The sequence below is a fragment of the Petromyzon marinus genome, chromosome 71 (genome assembly GCF_048934315.1).
Source record: "Petromyzon marinus isolate PM22_M1 ecotype Great Lakes invasive population chromosome 71, UKy_Petmar_22M1.pri1.0, whole genome shotgun sequence".
Taxonomy (NCBI): domain Eukaryota; kingdom Metazoa; phylum Chordata; class Hyperoartia; order Petromyzontiformes; family Petromyzontidae; genus Petromyzon; species Petromyzon marinus.
In genome coordinates, this window is record NC_133737.1 from 628,804 (window position 1) to 648,742 (window position 19,939).

The following is a 19,939-nucleotide window of genomic DNA, read 5'->3' on the forward strand; positions in this document are numbered from 1 at the left end:
CTCCTGTGCAGGTTCAGCTACGTACAGTGCAAAAGAAGTTCCAGAAACACACAGAGACTCACACAGAGACCAACAGATTAGCATGGTTGGCTACGTATGGTGCGAAATAAGTTCAACGTACACACAGAGACTCGGAGCAAGTTTGAGTCGCGTGCAGTCATGGGCCATGAAAGTTGAATTGGCGCATGTTGCTACTGACAGTAGTTGAATACGGTTGGAAAGACGCTGATAGAGACACACACAGAGACTGACAAGAGAAAGGTGGACAGACACAGACAAGAGGAAGACAGAAAGAAAGATACAGAGATGACAGAGACAAGTCAGCGAGAGAGACACAGAGGGGAACAGAGACACAGATGGACAGAGAGATGTTGAATCGAACAAACTTAACTTGCTCCATTGAAAGAGATTCCTCAATCTTTGCCCATCCCCGGAAGTCATACCAGTTCTATTTATTTCATTGTATGTGGTGTGTGCGTGTAAGCAATGTGCGATATCAATGTAGACAGATATGAACAAGATCAGCAGACAAGACGTCTTTCATACTCTTTGGTTCTTTCGGTAAAGTCACGCAGGTAGAAAAAAATAAAATAAATCACGACGTTTCTATCGCAACACGAGTGGTCGTCCTCAGGCGAAAACATCCAGACATTGTCGCGGCAGAAGTCACGTGAGCTACGGCACGTGGCAAAGATAAGGTGACCCCCCACCCCCGTGGCTCGCCCTGCTCAGCTGAGCATTGTTTTAATGCGGTGGGCTCACGCGAAATTGATTTCTGTAAAACGAAGGTACTTTGAAAACCCACTGGCTAAACTCTTTTATATAAGTGTTGTGTCCTTAACTAACCACACGTAGACGTCTGGTTGAGGCAACGCGTTTATTATAACTCTTTTGAACTCGGCTCTACACACTACTGTACCACGAAGGGGTACGGCCCCTTCCACTTGATAGCCTACGCGAGTGACAGCCTCCCTTCTATCGCAGCCTGCACACTCCGGGCTCTGCTACCCACGGGTCCCTTAGCCCGGCGTTAAGGGAAGACTGGACGACCCGTCCCAGCCAGGGTACGGGAGCTCACCTCTGGTCCGCTACAACCCGGCTCTGGCGAGAGCTCGGGGAGGGTCCCCGGGTGCTGGTCCAGTCTTCAGGTCTTCGGATGTCTTCAGGCTTGAGTTGATGAACACTGCCCGGCCGGACCAGGGGGCCGGGCTTTTAACCCCAGGTCGGGGTCACCCCTCCCCTCCTGATCTCCCCCCCCCTCCCAGAACCTTCTGGAAGGTCTTATCTTAAGGGGCCTTCGGGACCGGTGGGGGGTCAGGGGTGTTAGTCTCCGGTCACAGGGGGGGGGGGGGGCGGGGGTTTAACCTTTGGTCGACCCCTACGCACCTCGCTCTCTCGGCTGCCCACTGTTGACCTGTGAACGTGGTGGCAGGTCAGCTTACAGTGCCTTGTTATGGCGCTTATGCACAACTTTGTGACTAACGCTGCACATTGTCGTTTTCATGCAGGGGGCGCTGCAAACCTACACGCTCCCTGCATGAATGATGGAGGTGCAGGGACAGACGTTCGATCGCGTTGGAATCGATCTGCAGATGGCGGTCTTCTCGCACGGCCAGCTCTGTCGCCTCATCTCGATCCCGCGATCCCGACCAAGTGAAAGTCCGCATCTAACCGGACCCCCGGCAAAGCCATCTACTTAACGACGAGAGAAAATTCACACGAAATATCTTTTCAATGAAGAAGCTTTTAATGAATAAATACAATTATCTAATTCTAATGAGTGTTGTTGTGGAGAATGTATCTACTAGGTGTGCTCTGCCTTGTAACCAAATACAAATCTGTACCAAAAATGCATTCCAAATGTGCTCTTAAAATTACCTTGCTATGAAGAAGATCAGCAGACACGACATCTTTCACTTATCGATCTCTCCACGAAACGAAGGAATGTTTTTCACAAACTATAACTAGCACAGCCTTCTGGGAGTGCATCATTGATTCAGTGCAAGCCACCTGTGGACTCTTATTGGTGCACAGCGTCTCAAGAGCAGCCGGGCTTGCTTCAACCGATAGTTTCGAACATCCTGACATTAATCAGCAAGGAGCATTTCTAGACCTAATTTGACAAAATCTACATCAAAACGTAAGAAAATATTATAATTCGTGTTGTAGAGAATGTACCTCCTTTTCGTGTAACTTTTGAGTGGTATGCCTGGTAACTGATGAATGATCCGAGTGTGCTCCCTATTTTGAAGACAATGAGTTGCTCCAGAGGCAGACGCTTCCTGAAAACGCGAAAATACCCTTTGACCTGTATCACAAGAACAATGAGCCTCACCTGAGTTATCTGTACAGGTTACTTCCAAAACACACACTTTGTCCTAACATCAATTAATCAATGTTTGACCCTTATAGACAAAATGTTAGATATACGCACACAATCAGACAAGTATTGATTCTAAATTATTGAGTCATTTTAACTAAATTTTATTACTGCACTGAAATATACTGCATCAGGTTACATCGCATTAACAATAATATATTAAAAAAAACATATGCACCGTCTGCTAACAGTGTATGTACAACATACTATTGCGTCATTCAAAACGAATAGGCCAATGCATGCTGGCGTTTGGGTCAAAATGGATCAAATTATAAACATTACCTACAAACTCCACAACTGAGATGCCACATCAACCATAGCCCCCTACTGACAGGCTCTTGTCCACATGCAGGCCGGTGCAGGGCCACCACCTTGTGCCACACAGGGGCAGCTGCTACTTGGGGATGCTCTTCGAGTGTTCGAGACGAGATACGATACAAAACTCTGAATTGCCAGAGGCGATTAAGCAAGCACCATATAAATGCAATTATTAGAACATAGTGAATGCTTGGGAGCTTATTGGCTGTCGCTCCTGGTTAGAGATCTACCCAACCCACAGATCCACAAAGACTGGCCGCTCTTCCCCTGCAATTTGCACCTAGGAATTTAGTGTTCAACTTCACATTCTTGTCATTAAAGGCCTGTGACAAAGGTGCATCTATTGCAGCAACATCGTCTCTGGCTTACACATTTACCGGGTCTCCATATGACTTTGCATTGTCTCGGAGGAAGTCCACCCACACCTCCACTTCCACAAACTGCTGGGAGTTGCCTCGCTCTGCCTCACAGTCAGAATTCTCCTCATGCTTCACGTTGAATCGATCGATGTGAAGGTCCGATTTTGGAGTTGAATTTTCATCTTCACATTTGACCTTCACTTCTTCACTCTTCACCATCACTTCTTCACATTTGACTTTCACTTCTTCGCTCTTCACCATCACTTCTTCAGATTTGACCTTCACTTCTTCACATTTCACCTTCACCTCTTCATATTTCACCTCGATACCTTTAAAAGTGTCCAAGCTGGGATTTTCTTCCGGTTCTTGATTCATGAGGGATGGGCTCATTGTGGCACTTTGACTGTCACAAGCTGATTTCAGAATCCACTCCTTGTGGGTCTTCTGATGCTTGTGAGTTCTCTTGTGTTTTTGAAGATGTGGTGACTGTGCAAACGCCTTCCCACACACACTGCACTTCAAGGGTTTCTCTCCCGTGTGTGTTCTCTGGTGTACATGAAGATTTGATGAACGTGTAAACGCCTTCCCACACACACTGTACTTGAAGGGTTTCTCTCCCGTGTGTGTTCTCTGGTGTTTTTGAAGAGTAGATGAAACTGAAAACGCCTTCCCGCACGGAGTGCACCTGAAGGGTTTCTCCACCGTGTGTGTTCTCTGGTGTGCTACAAGAGCAGATGAATCTGAAAACGCCTTCCCGCACACACTGCACTTGAAGGGTTTCTCTCCCGTGTGTCTTCTCTGGTGTCTTACAAGAGTAGATGACTGTGCAAACGCCTTCCCACACACAGTACACTTGAAGGGGTCTCTCCCGTGTGTGTTCTCTGGTGTGTTACAAGAGAAGATGAATCTGAAAACGCCTTCCCACACACACTGCACTTGAAGGGTTTATCTCCCGTGTGTGTTCTCTGGTGTGCTACAAGAGTAGATGAAAGTGTAAACGCCTTCCCACACACACTGCACTTGAAGGGTTTCTCTCCCGTGTGTGTTCTCTGGTGTACATGAAGATTTGATGAATCTGAAAATGCCTTCCCACACACATTGCACTTGAAGGGTTTCTCTCCCGTGTGTGTTGTCTGGTGTTTTACAAGAGTAGATGAAAGTGTAAACGCCTTCCCACACACACGGCACTTGAACGGCTTCTCTCCTGTGTGAGTTCTTTGGTGCAAGGTCAAATTTCCAGTACGATCTGTGCTGTATGCACACCGTCGCATTGATGCCTTTTTGCACTGAGCTGCGCCGAGTGCCTTTGCTCCATCAGACAAATTCTGCAGAGGAAGCAACAGAGGAAGCGTCAGCTGCAGACAGAAAAAATTATATCTACAACATCTACACGTCAGTATCGATGCACAGAGGAATGCATACACACAGTAACACGTGACTTACACATCTATACTTATTCATATATTCATGATATAGTGAAAAAGTGTCCCAAATTCATCACACGGGCTGTTATGGCACACAATGAGAGGGCAAATGGTCATAAACGTGCCTGGAAGCCATCGTATCTTCAAAATTAATGTTAATACAAAACTCCGAGCACACAATTTCGGCTGTCTGGCTTCAAAAGGAATATTTAGGAAAGCTAAATTCAGCTGACATAGCAAAGGGTGTTGAAAATAATACTATGTGTTATGCAGAAATGCATAAATTAATGTTCAATCACAACGTAGAGGTGTGAAGCCAGGCACAGATGTCCTTGAATGCTGGGATGAACAGTTCCGACTTCAGCTGCACGTGTGCTGTGATAACTTCCTGACTCCATTCTTACAAAGATTTGCAGAGGAAAACAAAAATATAAACTACCGTTTTGATATAACCCCCGTGCTCAATAGAGTTAATAGACTTTACTGCAAATACAAACTTGACCCTGTCACACACTCAGAGGTGGAGCCAGGATTTTCAGGTAGGAGGGGCAACCCCTTCAGTAATGAAAAATGATAGGAGTTAGTAAGCAAGGAGTTGTTAATAAGGAGTTGTTAGTAAGTAAGGACTTGTCCTATGCTTTTTATTGGACGTGGGTGATCGGCATCGCGCTCGCTGAAGGTGTTTGCCATCAGGGAAGTCGTGTACTGTATACGCAACTGAGCACAATTCTGAGTCGCTTGTAACTGCTTTGCCGTTAATTATTGCCAATTATGGACTCGGACTGTTGTCCTCTCATAGAGTCCCTGGCACGTAATAATATGCCACACGGTGGCAGTGGGGGTCGCAAAATGCTGATTTATCTATATTTATAAAAGCGAAATGTGTGGATGTGTCTGTTCGAAAGTGTTTAGCATACTTCCCAACATGCTACACACTTGAAATTTGGCATGTGGGTAGGTTCCATACTGTACACAATGAAAAAAAGTATGAAAATATACTTTTGTATTTTGTATGACCATGAAGTTTGTGGCGTCAACCCGCAACACACCTGAGTTAAGTACTCTGGAATGCTTAGAGCTGTTCACAGCGTGCCGGGAGATTTTAGGTGGTGCTTCGCTCCTGGCCGATTAAGCCATTGTCTTCTGGGAGTTTCAATACATATCCGTGCGAAGAACGGGTACAACAGCTATATTAAATATGAAGCAGAACATTACATCTGTTTGTTTGTGTGTAGCAGCAAAACCTCTCCAACGCTGAGCTCTGGCGTCATGACATTTTCACAGCTTATGCTGTTTGGAATTTCTAAGTGAACGTGACTATTTTCAGCTCGACACGTCATTCCCTTTCCGAGTGGCAAAAATCGACCTTGTGTAGCAATGGATTAAGGTTAAATTTCCTTGAGTGAAAACATTTGATTTAGGTAACTTGATTTGTTTCGGCTTTTTTTCTTTCTTGCAAGCATCAACATTTTAAAGGGTTTTTTCAGTGAAATATATGGGAATATGAAATTTGAAATTTATCCAAGAGAAGAATCCAAGTCCCGGGCGAAGCCGGGTAGTAAAGCGAGTTACTAATAAACCCCAATGATCCGATCAAAATTAGGGATTTCGATCGGATCGTTGGGGGGCACGTGCCACCTCACCCCCACTGGCTCCACCACTGCCACACACTGGCATGGTTCACAGGTGGTGGTGTGTCCAGACCCACGCCTGGCCACCTTCACCTGCTCAGAATTCATGCTTCCTCACTCCAAGTAGAGTGAACACCGCCACGCGTCTAGAGTGTACACCGCCACGCGTCTAGAGTGAACACCTCCACGCGTCTAGACTGAACACCGCCACGCGTCTAGAGTGAACACCACCACACGTCTAGAGTGAACACCGCCGCACGTCTAGAGTGAACACCGCCACACGTACAGAGTGGACACCGCCACGCGTCTAGAGTGAACACCGCCACACGTCTAGACTGAACACTGCCACGTGTCTAGAGTGAACACCACCACGCGTCTAGAGTGAACACTGCCACGCGTCTAGAGTGAAACTTAAGCAATATGCTCTTTGGTTATTTCGGTAAAGTCACGTAGAAAAAATTAATTCATGAAATAATAACATACGTTTTGATTGCAACACAAGCAATCATCATCAGGTACAAATGAAAGAGAAAACAAACCTAGTAAACTTAGAAACGTATTGCAATACAACACAGAGAGACGGCTAACATAACAGTCAACGCCCCACCTGGATGATAACGTTCTTCCAAAGATTGCTCAATTTGAGAGAGAGACAAAACACAGACACAGAGACACATAGACAGAGAGAGAGATAACACAGAGACACACAGAGAGAGATACACACATAGGCACACAGAGAAACAACGCCTCTGTGTCGAGGCCTTAAATAGAGAGGGGGGGTAGAGAAATGAGCATGTCAATGCAAGGCCGTAGCCATGGAGTCAACATTGGGGGGGACCAAATCTTCCAGGGGGTCGGGGATCTGGGGTCTCCCCCCCCCCCCAGAATAAAATTAAATTTGAAAACTAATTGCCTGCAATTTCCTGCTTAAAATATTTAACAATTTCACTAACACATGGGATGGAATTTTTTTTAAATCTGATACAATGTCTAATATTGTATTGTATTACATTGCTCTGTTTTATCTTTTTTACCTTTTCTTGTTTCATAGTATGTAATGGCAGAGATTAGTGATTCATAAAGTACAACGCAATCATATAAACAGAAATTACACGAGCACACAGAGAGAGAGAGAGAAAGCACACTTAATCAAACTGAGTACAATTAGGAAATGTAATGCAATGTAACACAGAGTCGTCAACACACAATGAACGCATAGCCTGGTTCTTTACGTTCATCCAAAGATTGCTCAACTAAGCAAGATAATTGAAGAAAACGCGATCAGGCAAGGGCAGAAGGCAAGGCCCCTCGTGGCTAGGCCCCACGCTGTAAAGTTCCAACCTGGCCATCGCTTCCATGCTCGCTGCTACTCAATTGACATCCCTACGAGAGCGAGGCTCTACCTCGGTAAACAACCACCACAACAACCAACACAACAACCACCACAACAACCACCACAACAACCACCACAACAACCACCACAACAACCACCACAACAAACAACCACCACAACAACCACCACCACCACAACCGCGATGAGAATTTCTCACCTCGGATTTCAGTGCATGGGCGGAGCAGCAGCTTCCTGTTATCTCGCGACTTCACGCGGCAGGAGGTGACATGACGTCACTTGTGGGGAACAGAAACACTCCCCTCCCGCAAAGAGCGGATCTGTACCTTAAATAATGTTAATGAGCCCGTCCCATACGTGGAGGGATGGGGCGTAGGTGCTGAACCGGTCGCAAAAAATTCGCGACGGCTTTCATGAATGCATTATGTTAATGAGCGGGCAGTCACAGGGCGTAGCTTTGCCCAAATAAGGATTGGCACCGGAACAGAAATCGGCAGCGGCCGAACGGAGGTGACGTCACACCCAAGAGAGCAGTGGTTGGGGGTGGGCGACATGACGTCACTAGCGAGGCCCACCGCCCCCTGGCGTTTGACGCCGATGAGGTCACGCTGAGCGGTGACGTCAGAGAGCGGGGTCAGAGTTCAAGTTTGTTGACAGAAGGGGCGCGGCAGTGACGTGGGGAGCGCTGCGCTCCCGACCAGCCGAGTTCCATTCCCGCTCGTGGCCAACACCGCCAGTGACGATTTTCTGAACCGGTCCTGAGGCTCCCCTACGTCGACTCGGCCTCAAACGAAAACCCGGTGCGGTGTGTAGTAAACATCGCCACTAGGGAGACAAAGGCGGCCGGGCGTGGTGTTGGCCACCCACCCCCTCGTGCGCCGTCCCACCCTTAATAGGTGCTCGCTAACAGCACTTGCCCCTACATTCTGTCCAGGCTTTACGGGGGATCTTTGTCTTTGTGTTAGGTGCTCACTAACTGCACTTGCTCCAACATTCTGTCCAAGCTGTACGGGGGATCTTTGTCTTTGTGTGTTGGGAGCAAGTTTGAGTGGCGTGTAGCCGTGGGAGCTGAACGGGCGCCTGCTGCTACTGACAGTCGTTGACTACGGTTGGACAGACGCTGATAGACAGACACAGACAGACAAGACAGGTGGACAGACACAAACAAGAGGAACACAGAGACAGAAAGATAGACAGCGACAGAGAGACACAGGCAGAGAGAGACACAGAGGGAACAGAGACACAGACGGACAGAGAGATGTTGAACAAACTTGACTCGCTCCATTGAAAGAGATTCCTCAATCTTTGCCCATCCCCGGAAGTCGTTCTAGTTTCTATATAGTTCATTGTGTGTGGTGTGTACGTGTAAGCAATGTGAGATATCGATGTACACAGATATGAACAAGATCAGCAGACAAGACGTCTTTCATACTCATTGGTTCTTTCGGTAAAGTCACGTAGGTAGAAAAAATAAAAAAATAAATCACGACGTTTCGATCGAAAAACGAGCGGTCGTCCTCAGGTGAAAACATCCAGACATTGTCGCGGCAGAAGTCACGTGAGCTACGGCACGTGACAAAGATAAGGTGACCCCCCCCCCCGTCCCCACACCGTGGCTCGCCCCGCTCAGCAGAGCATTGTTTTAATGCGGTGGGCTCACGCGAAATTGATTTCTGTAAGACGAAGGTACTTTGAAAACCCACTGGCTAAACTCTTTTATATAAGCGCTCAAATGTATCTGTGATGAACGCTGAACTTTCCATCGTTTTCATGCAAGGGGCTCTGCATATCTACGCACCCCCTGCATGAACGACGGAGGCGCAGGGACAGACGTTCGATCGCGTTGGAATCGATCTGCAGACGGCGGTCTTCTCGCACGGCCAGCTCTGTGTCGCCTCATCTCGATCCCGCGATCCCAACCAGGTGAAAGTCCGCATCGAACCGAACCCCGGCAAGGCCATCTACTTAACGACGAGAGAAAATTCATACCAAATGTCGTTTTCAAATAAGTCTTCCAGAAGTAAAATGAGATAAGATTTTAATGAGGAAATACAATTATCGAATTCAAAACAATCAAATTAAAACTGTTTCATTTTAAAACTTCAAAACGGAGCATCGGGAGCTTGCGTGGAGGCGTCGTTCGTGTGCAATTTTTTTCGTGACTTTCCTGGCCCCAGGCCGTAAATGGTTGAGGGGCACCGCAGGCGGTCAGGCTTGCTTCAACCCTTGGTTGTGAACATCCAGACGTTAATCAGCAAGGGCCATTTCTTGTCCTAGTTCACCAACATATAAGACGTCATGCAAAATTCTCATGAGTGTTGTTGTGGAGAATGTATCTACTAGATGTGCAAGCCACCTGTGGACCCTTATTGGTGTACAGCGTCTCAAGAGCAGCCGGGATGCTTCAACCGATAGTTATGGACATCCAGACGTTAATCAGCAAGGACCATTTCTCGTCCTTATTCGACAAAATCTACGTCAACACGTAAAACAAAATTATAATTAGTGTTGTAGAGAATGTTTCTCCTCTACATGTAACTTTTGAGTCGTATGCCTTGTAGCTGATGAATGATCCGAGTGTGCTCCCTATTTCAAAGACAATGAGTTGCTCCAGAGGGAGATGCTTCCTGAAAACACAAAAAAACCCCTTTGCCCTGTATCACAAGAACAATGAGTCGCACCTGAGTTACCTGTACAGGTTACTTCCAAAACACACACTTTGTCCTAACATCACTTATTCAATGTTTGACCCTTATAGACAAAATCAGACAAGTATTCATTCTAAATTATTGAGTAATTTTAACAACATTTTATTACTGCACTAAAATATGCTGCATCAGGATACATCGTATTTTAAAAATATGCACCGTCTGCTTAACAGTGTATGTACAACATACTATTGCGCCATTCAAAACGAGTAGGCCATTGCATGCTGGCGTCTGGGTCAAAATGTATCAAATTCTAAACATTACCTACAAACTCCACAAATAAGATGCCACATCAACCATCGCCCCCTACTGACAGGCTCTTGTCCACATGCAGGCCGGTGCAGGGCCACCACCTTGTGCCACACAGGAGCAGCTGCTACTTGGGGGTGCTCTTCGAGTGTTTGAAACGAGATACGACACAAAACTCCTTATTGCCAGAGGCGATTAAGCAAGCACCATATAAATGCAATTGATAACCTAGTGAATGCTTGGGAGCTTATTGGTTCTCGCTCCTGGTTAGAGATCTACGCAACCCACAGGTCCACAAAGACTGGCCGCTCTTACCCTGCAGGTTGCACTTAGGAATTGTGTTCAACTTCATTCTTGTCATTAAAGGCCTGTGACAAAGGTGCATCTATTGGAGCGACATCGTCTCTGCCTCACACATCTACTGGGTCTTCATTTGACTTTGTATTGTCTCGGAGGAAGTCCACCCACACCTCCACTTCCACAAACTGCTGGGAGTTGCCTCGCTCTGCCTCACAGTCAGAATTCTCCTCTTGCTTCACGTTGCCTCCATCGATGTGAAGGTCCCATTTTGGAGTTGAATCTTCATCTTCACATTTGACCTTCACTTCTTCACTCTTCACCATCACTTCTTCACATTTCACCTTAACCTCTTCATATTTCACCTCGATTCCTTTAAAAGTGTCCAAGCTGGGATTTTCTTCCGGTTCTTGTTGCAGGAAGGATGGGCTCATTGCGGAACTTTGACTTCCACAAGCTGATTTCAGACTCCACTCCTTGTGGATCTTCTGATGCTTGTGTGTTCTCTGGTGTACATGAAGATTAGATGACGTTGCAAAGGCAATCCCACATACACTGCACTTGAAGGGTTTCTCTCCCATGTGTGTTCTCTGGTGTTCTACAAGAGTAGATGAACGTGCAAACGCCTTCCCACACACACTGCACTTGAAGGGTTTCTCTCCTGTGTGTGTTCTCTGGTGTATTTGAAGATGTGATGAATGTGCAAATGCCTTCCCACACACACTGCACCTGCAGGGTTTATCTCCCGTGTGTGTTCTCTGGTGTTTTACAAGAGTAGATGAACGTGTAAACGCCTTCCCACACACACTGCACTTGAAGGGTTTATCTCCCATGTGTGTTCTCTGGTGTTTTACAAGAGTAGATGAAACTGAAAACGCCTTCCCACACACACTGCACTTGAAGGGTTTCTCTCCCGTGTGTGTTCTCTGATGTGTTACAAGAGTAGATAACTGTGCAAATGCCTTCCCACACACACTGCACTTGAAGGGTTTCTCTCCTGTGTGTGTTCTCTGGTGTGCTTGAAGATGTGTTGAACGTGCAAACGCCTTCCCACACACACTGCACTTGAAGGGTTTCTCTCCTGTGTGTGTTCTCTGATGTGTTACAAGAGTAGATAACTGTGCAAACGCCTTCCCACACACACTGCACTTGAAGGGTTTATCTCCCGTGTGTGTTCTCTGGTGTTTTACAAGACCAGATGAATGTGCAAACGCCTTCCCACACACACTGCACTTGAAGGGTTTCTCTCCTGTGTGTGTTCTCTGATGTGTTACAAGAGTAGATGAATGTGCAAACGCCTTCCCACACACACCGCACTTGAAAGGTTTCTCTCCTGTGTGAGTTCTATGGCGCCGTGTCAAATGTGCAGGACGATCCGTGCTGTATGCACGCCGGTCGCATTGTTGCCTTTTTGCACCGAGCCGCGCCGAGTGCCTTTGCTCCATCAGACAAATTCTGCAGAGGAAGTGACAGCTGCAGACTGAAAAAAATTATATCCACACCATCTACACGTCAGTATCGATGCACAGAGGAATGCATACACACAGTAACACGTGACTTACATGTCTATACTTATTAATATATTCATTATATAGTGAAAAAGTGTCCCAAATTTATCACATGGTCTGTTATGGCACACAATAAGAGGGCAAATGGTCATAAACATGCCTGGAAGCCCTAGTATCTTCAAAATGAATGTTCACCCAAAACTCCGAGCACACAATTTCGGCTGTCTGGCTTCAAAAGGAATATTTATTAAAGCTAAATTCAGCTGACATAGCAAAGGGTGTGGAAAATAATACTATTTGTATTATGCAGAAATGCATAAATTAATGTTCAATCGCAACTTAGAGGTGTGAAGCCAGGCACAGATGTCCTTGAATGCGGGGATGAACAGTTCCGACTTCAGCTGCGCGTGTGCTGTGATAACTTCCTGACTCCATTCTTACAAAGAGTTGCAGAGAAAAACTCAAATAAACTACTGTTTTGATATAACATCCGTGCTCAATATAGTTAATAGACTTTACTGCTAATACAAACTTGACCCTGTCACACACTCAAGAGGTGGAGCCAGGATTTTCAGAGTTGTTAGTAAGGAGTTGTTAGTAAGGAGTTGCTAGTAAGGAGTTGTTAGTAAGGAGTTGTAAGGAGTTGTTAGTAAGGCGTTGTTAGTAAGGAGTTGTTCGTAAGGAGTTGTTAGTAAGTAAGGCATTGTTATTACGGAGTTGTTAGTAAGTATGGACTTGTCCTATGCTTTTTATTCGACGCGTGTGATCGGCATCGCGCTCGCTGAAGGTGTTTGCCATCAGGGAAGTCGTGTACTGTATACGCAACTGCGCACAATTCTGTGAGTCGCTTGTAACTGCTTTGCCGTTAATTATTGCCAATTATGGACTCGGACTGTTGTCCTCTCATAGAGTCCCTGGCACGTAATAATATGCCACACGGTGGCAGTGGGGGTCGCAAAATGCTGATTTATCTATATTTATAAAAGGGAAATGTGTGGATATGTGTGTCTGTTTGAAATGTTTAGCATACTTCCCAACATGCTACACACTTGAAATTTGGCATGTGGGTAGGTTCCATACTGTACACAATGAAAAAAAGTATAAAAAATGTACTTTTGTATTTTTTATGACCATGAAGTTTGTGGCGTTAACCAGCAACACACCTGAGTTAAGCGCTCTGCAATGCTTAGAGCTGTTAACAGCGTGCCGGGAGATTTTAGGCGGCGCTTTGCTCCTGGCCGATGAAGCCATTGGTTTCTCGGAGTTTCAATACATATCCGCGCAAAGAACGGGTACAACAGCTATATTAAATATGAAGCAGAACATTACATCTGTTCGTTTGCGTGAAGCAGCAAAACCTCTCCAACGCTGAGCTCTGGCGTCATGAAATTTTCACAGCTTATGCTGTGTGGAATTTCTAATTGAACGCGACTATTTTAAGCTCGCCACATCATTCCCTTCCGGAGTGGCCAAAATCGAACTTGCGTAGAAGTGGGAAAAGGTTGAATTTCCTTGAGTGAAACATCCGATTTAGGTAACTTGATTTGTTTCAGCTATTTTCTTTCTTGCAAGCATCAACATTTCAGTGAAAGATGAGGGAATATGAAATTTATCCAAGACAAGAATCCAATTCCCAGGGGAAGCTGGGTAGTGAAGCTAGTTACTAATAAACCCCAATGATCCGATCGAAATTCGGACCGTTGGGGGGGCATGTGCCATCCCAACCCCACTGGCTCCACCACTGTCACACACTGGCATAGTTCACAGGTGGTGGTGTGTCCAGACCCACGACTGGCCACCTTCACCTGCTCAGAATTAATGCTTCCTCACTCCACCAAGTAGAGTGAACACCGCCACCGCCCAGAGTGAACACCGCCACGCGCCCAGAGTGAACACCGCCGCGCGCCCAGAGTGAACACCGCCACGCGCCCAGAGTGAACACCGCCACGCGTCTAGAGTGAACACCGTCACGCGTCTAGAGTGAACACCGCCACGCGCCCAGAGTGAACACCGCCACGTGCCCAGAGTGAACACCGCCGCGCGCCCAGAGTGAACACTGCCACACGTCTAGAGTGAACACCGCCACGCGCCCAGAGTGAACACCGTCACGCGTCTAGAGTGAACACCGCCATGCGCCCAGAGTGAACACCACCACGCGTCTAGAACGAACACCGCCACACGCCCAGAGTGAACACCGCCGCGGGCCCAGAGTGAACACCGCCGCGCGCCGAGAGTGAACACCACCACGCGTCTAGAGTGAACACCGCCACACGCCCAGAGTGAACACCGCCACGCGTCTAGAGTGAACACCGCCACACGTCCAGAGTGAACACCGCCACGCGCCCAGAGTGAACACCACACGTCTAGAGTGAACACCGCCACGTGTATAGAGTGAACACCGCCACGCGTCTAGAATGAACACCGCCACGCGTCCAGAGTGAACACCGCCACGCGTCTAGAATGAACACCGCCACGCGTCTAGAGTGAACACCGCCACGTATCTAGAGTGAACACCGCCACGCGTCTAGAGTGAACACCGCCACGTATCTAGAGTGAACACCACCACGCGTCTAGAGTGAACACCGCCACGTATCTAGAGTGAACACCGCCACGCGTCTAGAGTGAACACCGCCACGTATCTAGAGTGAACACTGCCACGCGTACAGAGTGAACACCGCCACGCTGTTGACGAGCCTCACCTTGTGTTGTGGGCAGGTCGCTTCCGAAAACAAAAGCGGTACAGCAGCTCAAGCGGGCTTGGCCTGGTAAAAAAGAATGAAATAAAAACTGCGTGAATTATTAAAAGTAAAACAAAGTGACAAAGTGGCGAGCCGAGTGAAGACAAATTAAACTTAAGCGAGAGAATTGAAGCAAAAGCGATCAGGCGAGGGCAGGAGGCAAGGCCCCGCGTGGCTAGGCCCCGTGCTGTAAAGTTCAAACCTGGACATCGCTTCCATGCTCGCTGCTACTCAATTGACATCCCTACGAGAAAGAGAGCGAGGCTTTACCTCGGTAAACAAAAACAATCACCACCACAACAACCACCACAACCACCACAACCACAACCTCGGATTTCAGTGCACGGCGGAGCAGCAGCTTCCTGTTACTTCGTGACGTCACGCAGCAGCAGGAGTTGACATGACGTCACTTGCGGGGTACAAAACACTCCCCGCCCACAATGAGCGGCTCTGTGGGCGTGGGTGCCGAACTCGTCGCAATAAACTCGCGACGGCTTTCATGAATATATTATGTTAATGAGCCGCCAGTCACCGGCAGTAGCTTTGCCCAAACAAGGATTCTAGTTGAACAGGTAAGGGCAGTGACCCAGGCAGAGGTGACGTCACGCTCAAGGGCGCAGTGGACCGGGTGGGATGAATACCTTGGTGACATGACGTCACTAGCGAGGTACACCTCCCCCTGGTGTTTCACGCCGATGAGGTATTGCTGAGTGGTGACGTCACAGAGCGGGGTTGGAGTTTAAGTTGATTTAGATTCATTTTCCCTTGCTCCCTCCCTTGATCAGAGACCCCTTGGGTGTGTGAGCTCAGCAACAACTGTGTGTGTGTACACTGTGTGTATGTGTACACTGTGTGTGTATGTGTACACTGTGTGTGTGTGTACACTGTGTGTGTGTGTGCACACTGTGTGTGTGTACACTGTGTGTGTGTGTACACTGTGTGTGTGTGTGTGTACACTGTGTGTGTACAGTGTGTGTGTACAGTGTGTGTGTACACACTGTGGGGGGCCCAGTCATCTAAGTCAGTCGACCAATGGCATTTTTTCATCAATTTATTATTTTCCAAATTTTTTTTCTATTTACGTAACTTTACCGAAAGAACCAAGAATACGGTAGCACATTCTCTATTTATTGCAGAGATTCAAGGTTCAACACCGACAGACACACCTGGCTGCCCCAGTAACATTCACCAAAATATGCACAGTCTGCTTAACGGCGGCTATAAAACATAGCGTTGTGTCATTCACAACGCGCAGGTCATTGCATATTTGTGTCACGGTCAAAATTGGGGTAATTCCAAACATTATCCAGAAACTACACAACGGAGATGACGCTTCAATGATCGCCCCCTACCGACAGACTCATGTCCACGTGCAGGCCGGTGCAGGGTGTTGGATATATGTGCTGATGGACCTGGAGTCAGAGACTTGTGTTCCCAGCTTAACACACTGCTTCCTGTCAGACAGGAAGTCTGTGATCCACCTGCAGGTGGAGTCGGGCATGTTCAGCTGGAAGAGCTCGTCCTGAAGCAGGGCAGGGATGATGGTGTTGAAGGCAGAGCTGAAGTCCACAAACAGGATCCTGGCGTAGGATGCTCGGGAGTCCAGATGCTGTAGGGTGAAGTGGAGGGCCATGTTAACTGCGTCGTCCACAGACCTGTTGGCTCTGTAGGCAAACTGAAGGGGGTCCAGGAGAGGGTCTGTAATGGCTTTGAGGTGTGCCAGGACCAAGCGCTCAAATTACTTCATTACCACAGAGGTAAGGGCGACCAGTCTATAATCATTTAGTCCTGTTGGCCTTAGCTTTTTGGGCACAGGGATGATGGTGGAGGACTTGAGACAGGCTGGTACATGGCATGTCTCCAGGGAGGTGTTTACGATGTTGGTGAACACCGGAGACAGCTGGTCAGCACAGTGCCTGAGGGTGGCTGGAGAGACAGAGTCCGGCCCAGCTGCTTTGCGTGGGTTCTGCCTTTTAAAAAGTCTATTAACTTCTCCCTCCTGAAAGGAGAGGGTCGTCTCTGTAGGAGGGGTGGGGGATGGGGCCTCTTGGGTGGGAAGGGGTAGTTCAGGACAGTCCAATTGTCTTTCAAATCTGCAGAACTCGTTCAGGTCGTCGGCCAGGCGGGAGTCGTCAGTGGTGTGGGGGGCTCTGGGCTTGTAGTTGGTGATCTGCCTGAGCCCTCTCCAGATAGAAGCAGAGTCGTTAGCAGAGAACTGGTGTTTTAGTCTCTCTGAGTACAGTCGTTTAGCCTCTCTCACCGCCTTGCTAAAACTGTTCTTCAACTCCTTGAATCTGTCTCTATCCCCACTCCTACACGCTTCCTCCTTCTCCAAACTCAACCTTCTGAGCTTTGCTGAGAACCAGGGCTTGTTGTTGTTGAAGTTCACCCTAGTACGTGTTGGAATACGGCAGTCCTCACAGAAGCTGATGTACGACGTCACAGCCTCTGTGAGTTCATCCAGACTATTGGTAGCAGTCGTGAACATATCCCAGTCAGTACAGTCCAAGCACACCCGCAAATCCTCCACAGCCTCACTGGTCCACTGTTTAGATGTCCTCACAGCAGGTTTACAGAGCTTTAGTTTCTGCCTGTATGCAGGAATTAGGTGGACCATCGCATGGTCAGAGTGCTGCTCGGGGGACGGCGTGGTAGGCTCTACTGACTGTAGTGTAGCAGTGATCCAGAGTGTTCCCTTCTCTGGTAGGGTATTTAATGAATTGTATGTATTTGTGGAGTTCGTGGCTGAGATTGCCTTTGTTAAAGTCGCCAAGTACGATAACCAGCGAATGTGGATTTGCTCGCTCCACACTCAGAATCTGGTCGGTGAGCATGCGATGGGCCTCTTTAACCTGAGGACCCGGCGGCAAGTAAACTCCGACCAAAATGAGCGACGCGAACTCACAAGGCGAGTAGAAAGATTTACAGTTTATGAAAAATTATTCAAGGAGTGGAGAACAATATTGCAGAATCACTGTGACATCTACACACCAGCCACTGTTAATGTAAAAACAAATACCACCGCCTTTCGTCTTGCCGGTGAGTGCTATGTCACGATCCAATCTTACAAGATGGAATCCTGCCAGTTGTAACGCAGTGTCCGGAATCAAATCACACAGCCATGTCTCTGTGAAGCACAAAACAGAAGATGAAATAAAGTCTCTGTTTTTCACCATCAGTAGCTGAAGTTTGTCCATATTGTTGCACAGTGAACGTACGTTGGAGAAAAAAAAGTTTGGAAGCACTGTTCGGATCCCGCGTCTGCATAGCCGTACAAGAGCCCCCGACCATTTACCCCTTGGGCGGCGTTTCGCTGCTTGAGCAAAGCCTAGCGCGGCTATGACTAGAATTCCCACATATTCTGCCGCTGGAAGCAGAAAGTTGGGAAATAAATCCACAGGAGTTGTTTCCCTGATGTTTAAAAGTTTGTCTCTTGTTGGGAACTCCGAAAATCTTGGCAAAACACTGAATTAACAGAGAAGACAAAACAGGGCGCACCGACCGGCTGAGGCTACCATCATCGCCGCCATCTTCTCACCATCACGGGTGTGCTGAACAGCAGGCCTCTCTCACCAGCACGAGTGTGCTGAACAGCAGGCCCCTCTCACCAGCACAGGTGTGCTGAACAGCAGTCCCCTCTCACCAGCACAGGTGTGCTGAACAGCAGTCCCCTCTCACCAGCACAGGTGTGCTGAACAGCAAGCCTCTCTCACCAGCACGGGTGTGCTGAACAGCAGGCCCTTCTCACCAGCACAGGTGTGCTGAACAGCAGGCCTCTCACTAGCGCGGGTATGCTGAACAGCAGGCCCCTCTCACCAGCATGGGTGTGCTGAACAGCAGGCCCCTCTCACCAGCACGGGTAATCAAGCAAAACAAGACAAAACCAGACCTAACAGGGCGCACCAACCGGCCGAGGCTGAAATCATCGGTGCCAACTGAAAGAGCCAAGAATATGTTAGCACATTCTATATATATTGCAGAGGTTCAAGGTTCAAATCCGACAGACACACCCTGGCTACCCCAGTAACATTCACCAAAATATGCGCAGTCTGCTAAACGGCAGATGTAAACCATAGCGTTGTGTCATTCACAACGCACAGGTCATTGCATGTTGGTGTCACGATCAAAATTGTGGAAATTCCAAACATTATCCAGAAACTACACAACGGAGATGGCGCCTCAATGATCGTGCAGGGCCGGTGCAGGGCCACCTTGTGCCACACAGGGGCAGCTGCCACTTGGGGGGGGGGGGTCCTTCGATTGTTTGAGATGAGATTCGATACGAAACACCGAGTTGCCGAGGCAATTAGGCAAGCGATTTATGAGTGCAAATATGATGTTGGTAACGTAGTGAATGCTTGGGAGCTTCATTGTCTCTCGCTCCTGCTGACAGATGTACCCAGCCCACAGCTCCACAGATACCAGCCGCTCCTCCTGTGCAGATTTGGCTACGTACGGTGCGAAATAAGTTACAGATACACACAGAGACTCACACAGAGACCCACAGATTAGCACGGTTGGCTACATACGGTGCAAAATAAGGTCCACGTACACACAAGAGACTCGGAGCAAGTTTGAGTCGCGTGCTACTGACAGTAGTTGAATACGGTTGGAAAGACGCTGATAGAGACACACACAGAGACTGATAAGAGAGAGGTGGACAGACACAGACAAGAGGAAGACAGAAAGAAAGATACAGAGACGACAGAGACACAGTCGGCGAGAGAGAGAGACACAGAGGAGAACAGAGACACAGAAGGACAGAGATGTTGAATCGAACACACTTAACTCGCTCCATTGAAAGAGATTCCTCGATCTTTGCCCATCCCCGGAAGTCGTTCGTGTTTCATTGTGTGTGGTGTGTACGTGTAAGCAATGTGGGATATCGATGTACACGGATATGAAAAAGATCAACAGACAAGACGTCTTTCATACTCTTTGGTTCTTTCAGTAAAGTGACGTAGGTCGAAAAAATT

The 19,939-nt window shown here is 47.8% G+C and overlaps 1 pseudogene; it reads right to left on the minus strand.

Moving 5' to 3' along the window:
* Positions 1–1,728: 1,728 nt before the first annotated feature.
* Positions 1,729–15,459, minus strand: LOC142906798 (uncharacterized; annotated as a pseudogene).
* Positions 15,460–19,939: the final 4,480 nt, after the last annotated feature.